Below are 17195 nucleotides of genomic sequence, written 5' to 3' on the forward strand. Positions count from 1 at the left end.
GCCCGGCTCTCATCTGGTCATGGGACTGCTGAAACAGGAACCTCTCACGTTGCATATCTGCTAACTCTGCCCTCAATGGGGTGACATGGCTGTGTGGGCGATCATCAGGGGTGTCAGACGGAGGATGGTGGAGGGAGCGGGTGTCGCCTCCTGTCTCACTTTCTTCCTGGTAACCTGCACCAAGCCCGGGGAAGTCAGTCTCATAAGCTTCATAGCGGAGGGGACGACGTACATTACGCCGCGGGCGCGCACCAAGGGCTGAGAAGTTCTGAATATCATCCATCTTGTTAGGGTAGAAGCAGCTTACATCCGGCTCGAAGGACCACTAATGTTGGGTAGATAACCCGGAATGCGAGGACTGTAAGGCGTTGATTCAGGTTTGCAGCCACCACTCCCCGGAGTGTCGGCCAGAACACTACTCTAGGCCCGGATGGATATTCAGGAATGAGACAATGAGGACACCAAGGATGGTTTAGACGCTTGTATTGCCTTCACACGGTCAGAGGTAACAGGCTAGTCAGAGGAGCAGGTGTTACATACAAGTTTAGGTGCATCGGTGTGGATATGAGCGGGGTGTGTGTGTGTGTGGTCTCTAAAATGAACAGAAAGAAAACAGTACATCACTGAAATGTTCACAATGGTAACTAAGAGTACATCAACAGAAACACAGGTGGGAAATAAACTAACATCCCCTTTGCTACCATAAGCCATATATTACCCACGTCTCACATATAAACCCACTGAGCTAACCCAGCACACAGTTATCCCCAATCACACGGCAGGAGAGCTAGCCTAGCTTAGCTTAGCTTAGCTCCGCTTAGCACTCGCTAGCGACACAGACAGAAACATAGTCATTTCCCTCTAACTTCAATTACAGTCACAAACGCATCTCATCCCCGCATCCTCACCCATCACAGACTTACGTTGCTCAGTAACGCACACTTCTCATGAAATGACCACTTCTCTGCCGGTAATCAGGAGTGGAAACGCTCATATACTTCACCCACGTATCTCCCTGCCCAAATCCTCTCTCATACAAAGCGGTGGGGTGACCTCTACTGGCCACTCTAAGAAACTACAGGTGAACAACTGAACAGAATAAAACTCACAACTACGGGGCCTTTTGTACAGTTTTACCCTGTGATGATGGACCGAGAGGAATTCTCTGGACCCTTCTGCTGTGGATAGGATTTCCGTGTGTTTGTCCCAGTGTACTCAGCAGCCCGGGTATACCGCTAATTCCAACCACGTTGCCGAGTGGAGGCCGCATGGTCACCAACCGAGCCTGCCCCTCAGCTTGCCCTCGCACTTAGGCCAAAGGATTTGTGAGTAGACCTGAGCACGTGCGTTTTGTTTTTTTGCTTGTTTATCAAGTGAAGCGGCCATTTGTGTGTTTTCTGGTCCCACGAGCCCGAGCAACGATCAGGCCTGCAACGGTTTCAGTGAATGAGCTCACAAAGGTTACAAATTTTGAACTGAACTCAATGGGAATATTTTGGATAAATGTGTTGTTTCTAAAACATTGACTGTGAATTGTGAAGAGGAAAAAACAAACATTCAATTGAATTGTAAGGAAACACTTAAGAACTTGGAATATTGTATTTTTATTTATTTAAATCATATTTTATTTTGACTAAATCTTACAATTTGAATTTAAAGTTTTGTGTGTGTCATAATTATTATTTACAGAGTTTATAAGTGATAAGGGTTACTAAAAAGGTAAAAAAGAGGTTTAACATGTTAGATAAATTCATTATTCTTGGTGAAGATTAAACAGAACTCATTATTTTCACTAAGTGGAGGCACCGCCAACATTAAGATTTCTAAGTACTAAGGTTAAAACTGGTTAGTTATTGTTTCTCCTGTTTACCAGTAAAATTAAGTAACGTACCCAGGGCCCCGCTCATAGTACTAACACCACCTTAACCGAGGGTTAATTCTGAGCTACTTGAGTTGGGTGCTACATATATATATATACACACACACATATATATATGCTAACTATACTAACTTTTGGAAGAAGAAACTACTAACTCAAAGTAAGTTGCCCAACACTGCTTAAGGGACAGACACTATAAATATATCATTTATAGAATATGATGCTGGACATTAAACAGAATATAAAGTATTCAATATAAACTCAAATGTCAACATCCATCCATCCATCCATCCGCTTCCGCTTATCCTTTTCAGGGTCGCGGGGGGCGCTGGAGCCTATCCCAGCTATCATAGGGCGAGAGGCGGGGTACACCCTGGACAGGTCGCCAGTCTGTCGCAGGGCCAACACATAGGGACAGACAACCATTCACGCTCACATTCACACCTAGTGACAATTTGGATTATCCAATTAACCTATCCCCACAAGCTGCATGTCTTTGGACGGTGGAAGGAAGCCGGAGTACCCGGAGGGAACCCACGCAAACACAGGGAGAACATGCAAACTCCACACAGAAAGACCCCGGCCTGATGGTGGAATTGAACTCAGGACCTTCTTGCTGTGCGGCAACAGTGCTAACCACCGTGCCACATGTCAACATATGCAGCAATAATATTAATCGATTTATGTGTAGTGAGGTTTTTTCATATTGTTTAATTGCATAATTGCACCTACACCATTTGCCATTATCAGCTGATAGTAAATAATTGCTGGTAATACAGTCGATATTTATTAAAGTTGATACTGTACCATTTTGAGTATAGAAGTAATAATATTTTTACTATTCTTAAGCCAGTACAAAAAGGTGAAGATGTCCATGTTGAGTGTAGCCAGACAGCAAAAATGATTTTTTTTTTTCAGATCAAATTTAACTCGAAAATTGGTAAACAGTGAAGGAAGGTTTTTTTGTACTTTCATTGTAAAATAGCATAGCATTAAATGCACCTGTCATCAGCATCAATTACAACTTAAATTAAAAGGAAAGAGAATGTCTGTAGGTTTTCCCATCTTGTGGATCATTATGAGGAATAAAAATTGGGAGTTACCTCTGAACCTTTAACCTGTAGAGCTGCCCACAGAAGAGCTGAGGATCATGCTGCCCCCTGCTGGTGTAACTCTCTTATCTGCTGTCAGTGAGGCTTGAGGTCTATGTACTGTTCAGGTTGCAGTGTAAGACATAAAGGCAGTCATACTACAGGTACAGCTAGTATGATTCTCTTATTCTTTGTTTCCTTTTGATACAAGATTAGTAAGATTATTAATAAATAGTCATGATATGGTGCATAACACAAACACTAAGTGTTGAGGCTTCTTAACTCTGCTATGATATCAGAAAGAAACAAATATAAATGAAGTACATAATCAGTGTGGCTGTTCTTCTCTTCCATCTGATGCACCAGTGAATTGTCATCAGTTGTCTTAGAAAACTGAGCAATCACAGCTTTGTTCACTGCTACTGTAAATGTATTACATTGTAAAACCACATTCATCCCTCAAAAAGGGCCAGAAGCACAAAACAATTCAAGATACTGATCACCACTTTATTTGCTGTTCCAGGTTCATAAAGACAAATGTATTGTAATTTTGAATTAAAAAAAAAATAGACATGAAATAGATTATACATTCAAATCCATACAGTATTTATGAATATTGTAAGTATTTTTCATTACTTTGGGGATAATGTAGAAGATCTAATGTGTAAAAATATGCTCATTGTTACGGTGGCCCTGAGAGGCAAAGCACGTACAAACTCCAAAGCACATGCAAACTCCAAAGCACATGCAAACTCCAAAACACATGCAAAATCCAAAACACTTGCAAAATCCAAAACACTTGCAAACTCCAAAACACTTGCAAAATCCAAAACACTTGCAAACTCCAAAACACATGCAAACTCCAAAACACTTGCAAAATCCAAAACACTTGCAAAATCCAAAACACATGCAAACTCCAAAACACTTGCAAAATCCAAAACACATGCAAACTCCAAATCACAACGGAAGTGCTCCAGGACGCTAGGGGCAGTGTTGAGCTCAATTTGCAAAATAAACGGCAAGTTTGTCTGTATGGGACGGTCTAGTCTCCGTCGCGCTTCCCAGGTTGCCTAGCAACCATGATACTAACCGCTGGAAACGTGTCATACAACTTTGTTTGACAGAAATGAAGGAGAACATATTTTGTTCATTTGTTTGTTTGTTTCTACAAGAGCTTTGTGTGATTTGATAAGTATCTGAGGCTGAGACCACAGGACTGTAAAACATGATTTTTGAGCTTCATTTCTGTAATGAACAGTCATTTAAGATTAGTTAGTAAATAACAATTAGCTAATGTTGTTCATGAGACTAAAGTCATATCACTTTGGTAATGTAAATATAATATGGCCAATATTATAGTTATTATATTAATCATTATTAGCTATTACAGCAGTGAACATGAACTCTGTGTCAAATACTGAGCCTCAGTACAGATTCAAGTTGCAGTTATCTATGTCTTATCACCTTAAATCTTCACTCAAAGAGAAGTATCTTTGACAGTGCATATATATGTGTATCATATATAAGAGACAAATGTTGTTCCTTCAGTATGTTGGCATTGCTAAATTTGGCTCATTGCTTACATATATTTATAAAAAGAAAATGTACAAACTGTGATAACTGTTTCTGATAAAATGAAGAGTAGACTGATATATTAAATATTCCTTTATTGGGTGAGAAAATCAGAGCATGTCATAACTGCTTTAAGTCATACAGAATAGATATCAGAGCCTTAAACAGGCTGACTTCTGCTAAATGGGTCAAACTGGGCAGAAAGTCTACAAACACATAACATCCTTATAGAATATGATGTAACACTATAGATCAACTTACCTCAGAATATATAAAGCATATAAACAGTTACAGCAATATGATGCAACAAACACAGCAGTGCTACTAATCCAAAATACTCAAAGCTTCATAGAACTGAAACAAACATTTATTTTTAGCTCCATTCTGCTGCTGATACATACTTTAGGTTTCTGAATATTAAACTTGTTGCTGCCTTTCATAGTGTGTAACTTGAAGGCCCTGAGTACTTTCTCCCACACTGAAAACACTGGGATGATAACATTATTTGAACATTACCTAATAAGACTGATTCAGGACAGACAATTAGTTATGTTAAACTTTCTTAGCAGTCCTTCACAAACAGGGAACAGTCTGTCTATTCTCTCCATCTGTCAGCTGCTGCTGGCTCTTCCTCCTCCTCTTCCTCACACACTGCTGAGTTTGTCCTGGTGGATCATCAGGGTGCAAAGCCTCACAGATGATGTGCAGCAGTGGGTCCCTCAGTCTGTCCTCACTCTGGACACTTGCAGTTGTCACACATGGAAATCAAAAATGTGATAAGCTGCAGGATTCAAACACAAGTGTAACTTATAAATACATGTTCATACTTTTATTCCACAATCAGAGAGAAAGAAACAGAGAGAGTGCAGGACAGACAGACAGGTGACAGTCTCAGGTGTATACACTGCTACAAAACAGCACAAGAGAAGGAGGATTTAGTGTTTGTGTTATTACGAAAGTGCTGAACAAGAAGAGTTCCCAGATGGTCCAGTGGACACATGTGTGACTCCTGTGATTAAAGCATCTTTCTTTCAGCTTAACGAGTGAACCGTCAGCTCGTTCAAACACACGTTAAAGTCCGTTTGGCTCGACACCACCGAACAGAGGCAGCAATATAACATAGCTAACATTAACAGTGCAGTGAATCCTGCTTGTGCCGTCATATTCAGGACTGCAAACCGAGCAGCATCACTGACTTTCAGCTTGTTGTGTTTGTGGATATATGACTGACTTTAATTATCCATAAAATCATCACATTCTCTGTAAGATTAAAGTCAACTATTGAACGGCATATATTTTGAAGTAAAGGCTTTAAAACCAAGTTAGTACAAACATCGCTAATGTCACTTAACTTTGCTGACATGTGGCCAACAGTAATGTTTTAATGTTCTTCATTATAAAAACATTTGCGCATAAATAAGTGACATAATATTCAGTACTTACTTCTGAAAGTTTACTCTTTGGCGGCTCCGCTCACCGCTTTTTTCGGCAAAATTATCCACACCACGGCGGCGCTATGAAATCTGGGATATGTTGGGCCATGAAGGCTACACCGACCCATCCTTAAAATTCAGGGAAATTAAGGACGCATTTGAGGGCCGCATTTGGAGCAGCCTTTGAATTGGGACAGCCTTCGTCGTGTCGCTGTGACATAATCGTCCTTAAAATGTGGCCTTTAAGGCTGCAGACCCTGAATTGGGATAGAGCCCAAATCCGGTCATTGGTACTTCCTGGCTTGTGTAGTTACTAGGTAACAAAAGCTCAACACTGCCCCTAGCGTCCTGGAGCACTTCCGTTGTGTTTTGGAATTTGCAAGTGTTTTGGAGTTTGCATGTGTTTTGGAGTTTGCAAGTGTTTTGGAGTTTGCAAGTGTTTTGGAGTTTGCAAGTGTTTTGGAGTTTGCAAGTGTTTTGGATTTTGCAAGTGTTTTGGAGTTTGCAAGTGTTTTGGATTTTGCATGTGTTTTGGAGTTTGCAAGTGTTTTGGAGTTTGCAAGTGTTTTGGAGTTTGCAAGTGTTTTGGATTTTGCAAGTGTTTTGGAGTTTGCAAGTGTTTTGGATTTTGCAAGTGTTTTGGAGTTTGCAAGTGTTTTGGAGTTTGCAAATGTTTTGGATTTTGCATGTGTTTTGGAGTTTGCATGTGCTTTGGAGTTTGTACGTGCTTTGCCTCTCAGGGCCACCGTACATTGTATCTACTGTAACACAGCAACAGCTACATTTTCAGACACTACAAATACTACATATAACACCTTTTAAACTTTCTGTTGTTACATGAAATGTTATACAAAAGCTTTAATAAAAAAAGGTTTGATTATAGAGAGCATAAATATGTAATAGAAACACTCATTTGCAATAGAAGACACTATTAAGTCTATATTATAGTATTTAATATGATTTCTAACCAACTTATTGTACAATGTTAAGGATAAAATCACACGATAAAAATATTATATAATTCCCCAACAGCTTGTGTCAGAACAAATGACCAGACATCCTCCAGCTTCTGTCTCCTGAGGGGCACCAGGCAGGGATGCCCACTCTCCCTTCACTGTTTGCAATTTTATCGAACCACTAGCAGCAGCAATTAGACAGAATTCAGTAATTAAGGGCATAAAATGCAAGAACATGGAACATAAAATCAGCCTTTATGCGGATGATGTGTTACTCTTTCTCCAAAATTCACAAACCAATATCTCTGGGGTGATTGAACTGATAAACTCTTTTGCAAGAATATCAGATTACTCAATTAACTGGTCAAAATCTACAGTCCTTCCGATTAATTGCTCCTTCCATAATTCCTCTTCTACTCCACTGCAATCGGAAATATAAAATATTTAGGTATTAATGTTTCTCCCAAGCTTGCAGATCTAACTAAATTAAACCATATCCCACTTTTAAAGAAAGTAGAAGGTGATCTGGCTAGGTGGAAATGTCTACCCATATCACTCATGGGAAGGGTTGCCGCTATAAAAATGATGGTATTACCAAAAATAAATTATTTATTCTCAATGATCCCAACTAAACCGCCCATAAGATTGGTTCAGATCTCTAGATTCATATATGTCCAAATTCCTTTGGAAAAATAAGCCCCACGTATAAGCTTAAAAACATTACAAAAGACCAAGGATAAAGGAGGATTAGAACTACCTAACTTTCAGCACTACTTCTTAGCCAACAGGCTTCAGTTTATCTCAGGATGGCAAAACATACCCTCTTAGATGAACCTTGGCTAGATGTAGAACAAGCACTTTGCAATAATCTAGAGATTTCAAATCTACCATTTATTAGCTCAAACATCCAACGACATGAATGCTTCAAAAGCATCAACATCAGCTCCTCTCTGACAGCATGGTGGGAGTTTCTGAAGTTGACAGAGTCTTCATTAATCCCATGCAAACGTACACCTATCTGGAACAACCCTGACATATTACAAAACAATAATATGATAAACTTTTCAGATTGGAGTGGTAAAGGAATCAAATATTTAGAACATATACTAGAAGGAACAGAATTTATTTCATTTGACAGACTAGTTACACAATCACGGGATCAGCAAGAAAAGATTTTTAGAATATCAGCAAATTAAATCCATAGTAAAAAGAGATTTAAACCAGGTCAAGATGAACTACAAACACCACCAAGTGTGGTTCAATTTCTGACTCTTAAAACCTCCAAATTACTGTCCAAAATATACAGAATGCTTTCTAAAATAGATGAATCAATATCACTTCCTATTGCAAAATGGGAAGCGGATTTATCAGTTAACTTAGACCAAAACTTCTGGTCTCAGATTTGCTCAAAAACCTTTCATCTAATTAGAAATCCCAGTCTTCAATTAATTCAATACAAAATACTACATAGAGTGCACTATACAGGTCATCGGATGTTCAAGATGGGCTTTACATCTACCAACAACTGCTCACACTGCCAAACCAATTCACGGACAATTATATCCACGCTCTTTGGTTCTGTCCACCAGTTCAGAAGTTTTGGCGCGAGATATGTGAAGACTTATCAAAGTGTCTGAAATGTAACATTCCAACTTCCCCTTTAGTGTGTTTGTTGGGCAGCTTAGATAATGTCACTACGGAAAAGAATATAGCCCATATGGTTTTCACTGCACTATGCATAGCCAAGGAAACAGTCCTCATAAACTGGAAAAATAAAAATAATCTTAATTTTAACCAATATAGAAATTATCTATTAGATTACATTAGTCTTGATACAGCCTCTGCCACCACATCAGATCAATTGCTCTGGGCTCCTTTGATCAGCTCCATCACCTAGTGGGGGTGGGGGGTCATAGTTTGGTCCCACCTTCACTGTTGTGATAGGTGTGGGGGTAGGGACAGGCTTAGGGCATCGGGGGGTTCCCCAGGAGCATCTTCCTTGGGGGGCTCAACCCGGGGTAGCGGTCATGGCCAATTAGGGGCTCTGTTGGCTCTTAGGTGACGGTTTCCTCGTGGCTGCGTGCAGCGGGGCTAGGGGAGGGTCTGTGCTGACGGACGTGGGTTACTGACCTGGTAGCCTGGCTGCCCCTGGGTGGGTCCGGGATGGGCGTGAGGTTCTGGGGCGTTCCGTCTCTGGGCTGGGGCCCTGGCCGGGCCTCAGGGGCCTGGGTCCTGGTTGGTGTGTTGCCGGGGTTGTGGGCGGGTGGGTGTATGGGGCCCAGCTCTGGCGCAGGGTGCCGCGGTGCATCGAGCCACCTGGGGGCTCTTCAACTGGTGGGGAGGTTGTCACATCTTGCAGGAGCTTTCCTCTCTTGGGAACTCTCTCTGCAGGAGGGGAGATACAGGAGAGGTGGAGGAAGCTCTCAGCCTGGGCGTCTATTGTCTTGTGTAGTCTGGAAGATGAGTGGATGATGGGGTGGGTGTAGTTTTCTCTGTGGTGGGGTCGGGTGGACTGTCCCGGGCTCTGTGGGGCTGGGCGGTGCTGCTGCACTGGGCCCCGGTCCGGATGGGCCTGGGCCCCTTTCCCTGGCGGGTTGCAGAGTATGGGGTGCCTACTGGGGTCAGCGGGGAGCTGGCCCCAGGGAGGGGTCACTGCCCTCCTTCCTTCCCTCCCCATCTCCAGCTGCCTCCTCTTCTCGCTCCACCACAGTCACCCACACATGCAGGGCCTCGGGGTAGGGGTGTGTCACCAGGGTGCAGGGAGGCATCCCCTCCTCTGTCCCCTTCTGGCTGCCTCTGCCTCAATTTTATCCCACAACTTAGACACTCACATTACTCACACTCTCATTACACATACATATAGGATCTTGGGGTGGGCACGCCACACAGAATCCAAATTACCATCAGGGTGTACACCTCACCCCTGGCGTCGTTGCCCACCTCTCAATTTTAAATACACGTAGACATTGAGGGCTAGCAGGAGGGGCTATGCGCCTACCTGCTGCTCTGGCAGGTGGCTCCATGCCCTCCTGGGTTTTAAATGCACCTTAGAACACACACATACATCAACACTACATATGAGCGGGTGGAGGGAGGTTTGAGTCTTCACACACCCCGTTCTCTGCGGCCTGCTGGAGCGGGGGGCTAGGAGGAGGAGTTGGCCGTCCGACTGGGGTCTGGAATGTGGGGCCTCCCTGCTGCTGCGGAGTCGGGCGGTCTGCTTCTCCCCACCGCAGGGAAAAGGGTAACACCACCTGGGTCTGGGTGCAGTTCCCCTCCAGGGGCAAGGGTACCCGGACCCGGTTCTTAGAGTACGCTTGGGGAGAGTGATTGTGTGTACAGCGTCTCTTTATGTCTGTCTCGCGTTGGTTGAGTGTGGAATAATTGCCTATGAGAGCATGAGGGTGGGAATGGATGTTTGTATCTGTGTGTGCCTGTATGTCTGTGTCTATATGTCAGGTCGGGTATCAGACACCACCTCTCTGGGGACATCTCAGGCCCTCCAAGGTTTGAGGCCTATCTCCCCCACCACTTCCCCTGCCGGTGGTGGACGCCTCAGACATCGGTGCGTTGGTGGTTCTCTGTGTCCGGGGTGGGCGCCCAGGTACACACCGGCTCACTCCTTGGCGGCTGCTTATAGGGGCCTGGAGCCTGGGGCTCGCTCGGGCCACCGGAGGCGGGTGCCCTCGGCCTCGGCCCGGGCTCGGTCACTCAGGCACAGCTGGCTGCCGGCGGAGCTCACGGGCACGTCACTGCAACCCCCTGGCTTCTGCCGCGGCTGCTGAGTGACCCCTCATCTGGGACTCCCCTCAGCTCTTTCTGGGATAGTGACGGCTGCCCCTCTGTTGGTCTTCCTTGGTCTCTTGTGTTCTGGGGGCCTCTGGATGTCTGGAGTTTTGATCTCCTCCATACCTGCTTCATGCCCTGGAGGACGGGGCAGTGGCCCCCACACCCTCTAGCAGATCATTACATGAAGGAACTTTTTAAAACAAGCGCGTTCATGCTCACAGGTGTACACACAGGTGATCACACACAAACTACACCCTTTTGGCTCTTACCTCAAAGCACACTGTGCGCTGTCGATCTTACGTGCTGCACAATAATGTTTAATATTTAGTATTTACTGTCATATTCCATAGATCATTGTGATGTTGTTTATTACTCTCGTTTTCTTCTGCTTGCTTTCTCTTTTTCTCAACAGGTGATCCAGATGATCGATATATGTATTTTTTTGTCTGCTTATTCTGTTGGTTTTGTTTTTTGCCCTTTTCCCCGTCCCTCTTCCCCGCTGTTTTTCTTTCCTCTTTCTTTCTCCCTTTCTTTCCCCCAGTTAAGTCTGTCCCGTATTCAGCAAGTGAAAATAAAATAAACAATAAAGGTGAATCAAATGGACCATTACGGCAAGGCTGGGATGGTCAATTTGGTAAAGTAAATCCGTTGGGCATCTTTCTTCGCCTTTAGACAATAATTCTGATGGCAAAAGAACCAAACGGGACAGGTTTAAAAAAAAAAAAAAAAAAAAAAAAAGGATAAAATCACACACTGACACAGGTAATGTAATTAATGAACCTTTTAGAGAGTTGCCTCACTTATATTTAATGTTTGCATGGTCATTTTTGGATATGGACTTTTTTTTACATTTGTGAGAAATTAAAACATAAATAGTATGAAAACAAAACATCAGAGAACATTTTTTTAAACATATTTCGGATGTTTAGCTAAACGTTAAACCTAAATACTTTACTAGAAAACGTTAATGTATATTTGTGCCCATAGTTTGCAACTTGATGGTCCGTGAATGGTGGCAAATATGAGTGAATGGGACCTGACAAAGGTCTGATGTTTGAGAGTGAGAATAACTTTTCAGTTATGAGGAAAGGAGATGATCAAACTACTGTCACTTCTCATAGTTCGCCCACTTTGGATAGAAAGAATCGTTGAGTTTCCACAAGAAGGACCCACTGGACCTACATCACACAGGTCACCCAGCTTCATACAGAGCAAGGGCAATAAAGCACAGATAAATTAATAAATACATAATTCCAGATACAGTCTGCTTTAAAATAAGCACATTAGATGAATGCTCTCTTTAAGTGGATTCATGAACAACACTGAACTTCTGTAAAATATGTTCATATATACTCAGTCTGAAACAGCTCTGCAGTACATTATAATTATAGGTGTAAAAACCCTCTGGTCAAACTAAAATAACAAAATTAGTATTGATTTTAATGATAATCACTGTTATTGTATAATCACATAGCTTCCACAAACTATATTAAAGTTGATACTGACCATTCTGAGTATTTCCAGAGTCTCTGATTGTTTCATAGACAGAATCCTCACCTACAAGTCAGAGAAAATGAGTCACCACAGGTCTGTGATACCAGTGTAAACACAACTGTTCTTGTCAGTAACATTTATACTAAGATAAGACGAGATAAGATAAGATAAGCTTTAATGTCAGAATAAGCACAAACATACAATGAAATTGGAACATTTATTATTACTTCTAAATGCTGCACATGATTAAATTTCTTTATTGTCTTAGTTTTGTTTAATTCAACAGTGTTAAAGCTGCAGAAGAGAAAAGCATCAGGATATTTTAAACTAGGTAAAAAAAACAACAAAAAAAACTAACCATGAAAAAGAGAGGAGTAGACTTGTTGTTGATTTTCATCCTGACTCACCCTCGGGTCATCAGCAGAACCTGTATTAAAAATTCAAAATAAGACATTAACGTCCACATAGTTTATTATGCATTATTTAATATTGTGAACAGTTTTCAGTTTTGGAATGTTGCATATCCATATCTAAATATTTTAAAATATGTAAAAGTCTCACATTTCTTTTTGTAGACTTTTTTGTACAGGAACAGGAACAGGAGGAAAATAAATATGATTCCAGAAATGAGTCCCGTGATCATCAGAACAAGAAATGAAGAACTGGACGTAGCTATTGCAAATAAGAAAAATGAACTGTTAACTTTAATAAACTTAACCAAACTCAGTTCATTCAGCTGATCTGGTCACACTAATAGGGATAGAAAGAACCTTGACAACAACAACAACAAAATGAAGTGCACAACATTAGTGTTAAGTCTTAAAAGTAAACTTTAATTTAAATATATAACAATATTATATAACCTCTTCACTACATGTGCCATACTTGACAACATTTAAAAGTGGCACCACTTGCTGTAAATAACAATCATGGTTCCTTTTGGTTTTGTAAAGTCATTTATGTTTGTGCTGTGTTCTCTTTTTAGTATTTTTGTATCATTTTACCTCCCCAGTGTCACTTTTGTATATTTAACTAGTATTTCAGGTCTGATACTTCATATGGCTTCTTTATGGTTTATTTTCTAGCCTTGTTGTTTTTGTCTTTATCCATTTGAATTCTTGTATTCATGCCTGAAGTTTTCTGCTTTAGTTATTGATCACTTTATGGTTTGTATTTAGTTAGTTCTCGCTCATGTTTTCCACTCTGTACCTTTAGTCTCATCTCTGTGTTGTCTTTGTGTCTGTCTTTCAGACTGACAGGGTTTATCTTTCAGAAAAATATTTTACCCCAATAAAAACATGTTACAGTGTGCACATGATAGACTTTCTTTTTTCTGAATCCATTTGACCCCAACTCTTCTTTACATTTATAAATTCATCTTTTTCTGTACTCTGCATGACGCTTCCCTCAGAGGTACTGTTCATAACAACCGATTTACCAGGAAACTCAAGACATCTCATTAGTGTGAGGTTCAGAGGCCAGACCTCACAGGAGGAGATCCACATTATAGCTGCACTGGGACATTTGAAATAGCAGCAACTTCAAATATGAGACTTCTAACTTCTGACTAATTTCTTAATCTGCTCCAAAACATACAGACTAATTCCAAATTTCACAAATCACATCATCGATAAAACACACACACACACACACACACACACACACACACACACACCGGTATTTCACCAGTGACCAGCAAGTGCAGCCCACATATTCTTTGCACTCTGATTTTCTTCCCATATAAATGAGCTCAGCTTCTGTGTACAGTAATAATCAAATATCAGACCAAATCTGTCTGTCGGTCTTTAATATACTGTCTGCTTTTTAGGGTGTCTTATCACCTTAATATGCTAGCCTCCTTCTGCAGTTGTGTGCAGGTGACTGGGGGCACTTACACAGTAACATTATTTCTGATTTTTTTTTTCCTTATCATTGCATTTTGTATTAAACACATGAAGTCACAGTGAAAGAGACAGCATGCTTCTGTTTTTTATTTATTTTGAATGAGATGATAAGGCAGCATGACATATTCTTTTTTTTAGTGAAATCATAGTTGTTTTCTTAGTTACAGGGGTTTAAAATTACAAATGAGTACTTAAATATTTTTTCTGTTTATTTCTTTCATGATTGTACTCAGGTGAGGAAGCAGCATATCAGTACTGCGCTACATATACCAGCTGAAAGTTCAAACACAAAGTGGTGAAAAAGCTACCATCACGTGAAGCTCTTTGTCTGATTAAAAATGTTGCGCTGCCTGCAGTTTCCAACTCTGTGGACCGTGGGAAGAAGATGGAGAATCCGGAGAGAATCTGCACAGACATGGTGAGAACATTCAAACTCCACACAGAAAGACCTGAGACCGAATCCAGTGCAAACCACCATGCTGCCTGTATTAGGCATAGTGAATTAGGCAGTGGACTTCTTATTGCACTATATTTATTTTAAGAGATGACAGTATTTGCACAAGATATTAGCCTTAGATGACTTTCTTTTTTCAACATAAACTGTAGATTTGTTATTTGCTGAGGGAGTTTGAAAATTTGTATAATTTTATAAAACCTATTCAAAAAATGGTAGCACTTCAGTCTGTTGAAGACTGCTGTGCACATTTCATTCTGCCTTTGCAAGTTTCAGCCAGAGTTAAACAAACAAATAAACAAACAAACATTGAAATTTTTAACTTCCACAGTTATTTTTTTTCCTTGGAAGTTTGGTAGTCTCTGTTCATTCCCACTGAGTGTCTTCTCTGTGGATCTCACATATGATAATTATTTTCTCTGCTCTGCACATCTGATGCCAAATGTTTTCATGAATCATTGATACAGGAAAAAAAGGAGAAAATAAAACTTTTTTTCACAGTTTGTATTAATCGAAAACTTACTTCTGAATAAAACTTACCATTTTTATCAATGCTGAAGGGCTCACTGTCCTCTGTGTAGTAAACTGGGTTTCCTCTGCCTCCTCTGCATCTGTAGAGTCCTTTCTGTGAGACTGTGATTTGTCCATTTGAGTGGAAAACTGCATCTTGTGGGGTCAGGGGTTCAGACTAGTTCTCATCTCTGCACCAGTAGTATTTCCATCCATATGATGATGGGTTCACTGAACATTTCAGGGTCACATTGCCCCCTACTGGAACGTCTCTCATATCAGACGTTATTTGAGCCTTTGGTTGATCTGCGGTTGAGTTTAGACAAAGATAGAAAGAATAAATATATTATACCCACACACAGGTTAGGATTGCTCTGCCCTGATGTTGTCAGCATTCAACAACAGTATAACTCTATTTAGGCCCATAATGCATTTTATCCTTTCAGAGAATGTATTTTTTGACCATTTCATTATGATGGACTAACGCAGCAAAGGAGGAACTACAGGACTGTTTTGACTGCACTGATTGGACTGTTTTTGAAGCTGCATCTGATAACCTGGATGAGCTCACGGACACTGTGACATCATACATCAGTTTTTGTGAAGACGTGTGTGTGCCAACAAAGACCTTTTGCACATACAACAACAATAAACCATGGTTCACTCCTAAACTCCAACATCTTCGTAAGGCCAAGGAGGACGCCTACAGAAGTGGTGACAGGGCCCTGTACAAGCAGGCCAGGAACACACTGACCAAGGAGATCAAAGCAGCTAAAAGGGTCTACTCCCAGAAGCTGGAAGAACGGCTCTCAGCCAACGACCCTGCGTCAGTGTGGAGGGGCCTGCAGGAAATCACCAGCTACAGACGCCCCCCACCCACTGTTGAAGCAAACAAAGACCTGGCCAACGAGCTAAATACATTCTACTGCAGGTTTGAGACGGACAGACCCACGCCTCACCCTCCCTCCCCAGAGACACTGCTTCAGACAATGACCCCAACACACCTTCCACTTCTCCCCCTTCACCCTCCCCTCCCCAATCCAGTCTCAACGACCACCCCCACCCTCCCCAATCCAGACCCAACGACCACCACCACCCTCTCCAATCCAGACTCAACGACCTCCATCACACCTCTCACCCCCCTTTCCTCCTCCCTGAAACTCAGAATACACACTGAGGATGTGAGCCGACTATTTCAGAAACAGAAGCCCAGGAAAGCCACCGGACCAGACGGTGTCTCACCCTCCTGCCTCAAAACCTGTGCTGAACAGCTGGCTCCCATCTTTACTCGCATCTTCAACAGATCCCTGGAACTGTGTGAAGTTCCCTCCTGCTTCAAACGCTCCACCATCATCCCTGTTCCCAAGAAACCCACCATCACAGGACTGAATGACTACAGACCTGTTGCCTTGACGTCTGTGGTCATGAAATCCTTTGAACGACTGGTGTTAGACCATCTGAAGGACATTACAGGCCACCAGCTGGACCCTCTGCAGTTTGCCTACCGGGCAAACAGGTCGGTGGATGATGCAGTGAATATGGGGCTGCATTACATCCTGCAACACCTCGACCGCCCGGGAACCTATGCCAGGATCCTGTTTGTGGACTTTAGTTCGTCTTTTAACACCATCGTGCCTGAACTTCTCTCTTCCAAACTCTCCCAGCTCAGCGTGTCTCCAGCTACCTGTCAGTGGATCACCAGCTTCTTGACAGACAGAAAGCAACAAGTGAGGCTGGGGGAGATCACCTCTGAAACTCGGTCCCTCAGTATTGGAGCCCCTCAAAGATGTGTCCTCTCACCACTACTGTTCTCCCTCTACACTAATGACTGCACCTCCAAGAACTCAGCTGTAAAACTCCTAAAGTTTGCAGATGACACCACCGTCATTGGCCTCATTCAGGATGGTGATGAGTCTGCATACCGGCAGGAAGTTGAGCGGCTGGTACTCTGGTGCAGTCAGCACAATCTGGAGCTGAACACTCTTAAAACTGTAGAGATGACAGTGGACTTCAGGAGACATCCCTCAACTCTGCCCCCCCTCATCATATCAGACAGCCCTGTGTCGACTGTGAAGATCTTCAAGTTGCTGGGTACCACCATCTCCCAGGACCT

Source organism: Oreochromis aureus, linkage group 3, assembly GCF_013358895.1.
Source record: "Oreochromis aureus strain Israel breed Guangdong linkage group 3, ZZ_aureus, whole genome shotgun sequence".
Taxonomy (NCBI): Eukaryota; Metazoa; Chordata; class Actinopteri; order Cichliformes; family Cichlidae; genus Oreochromis; species Oreochromis aureus.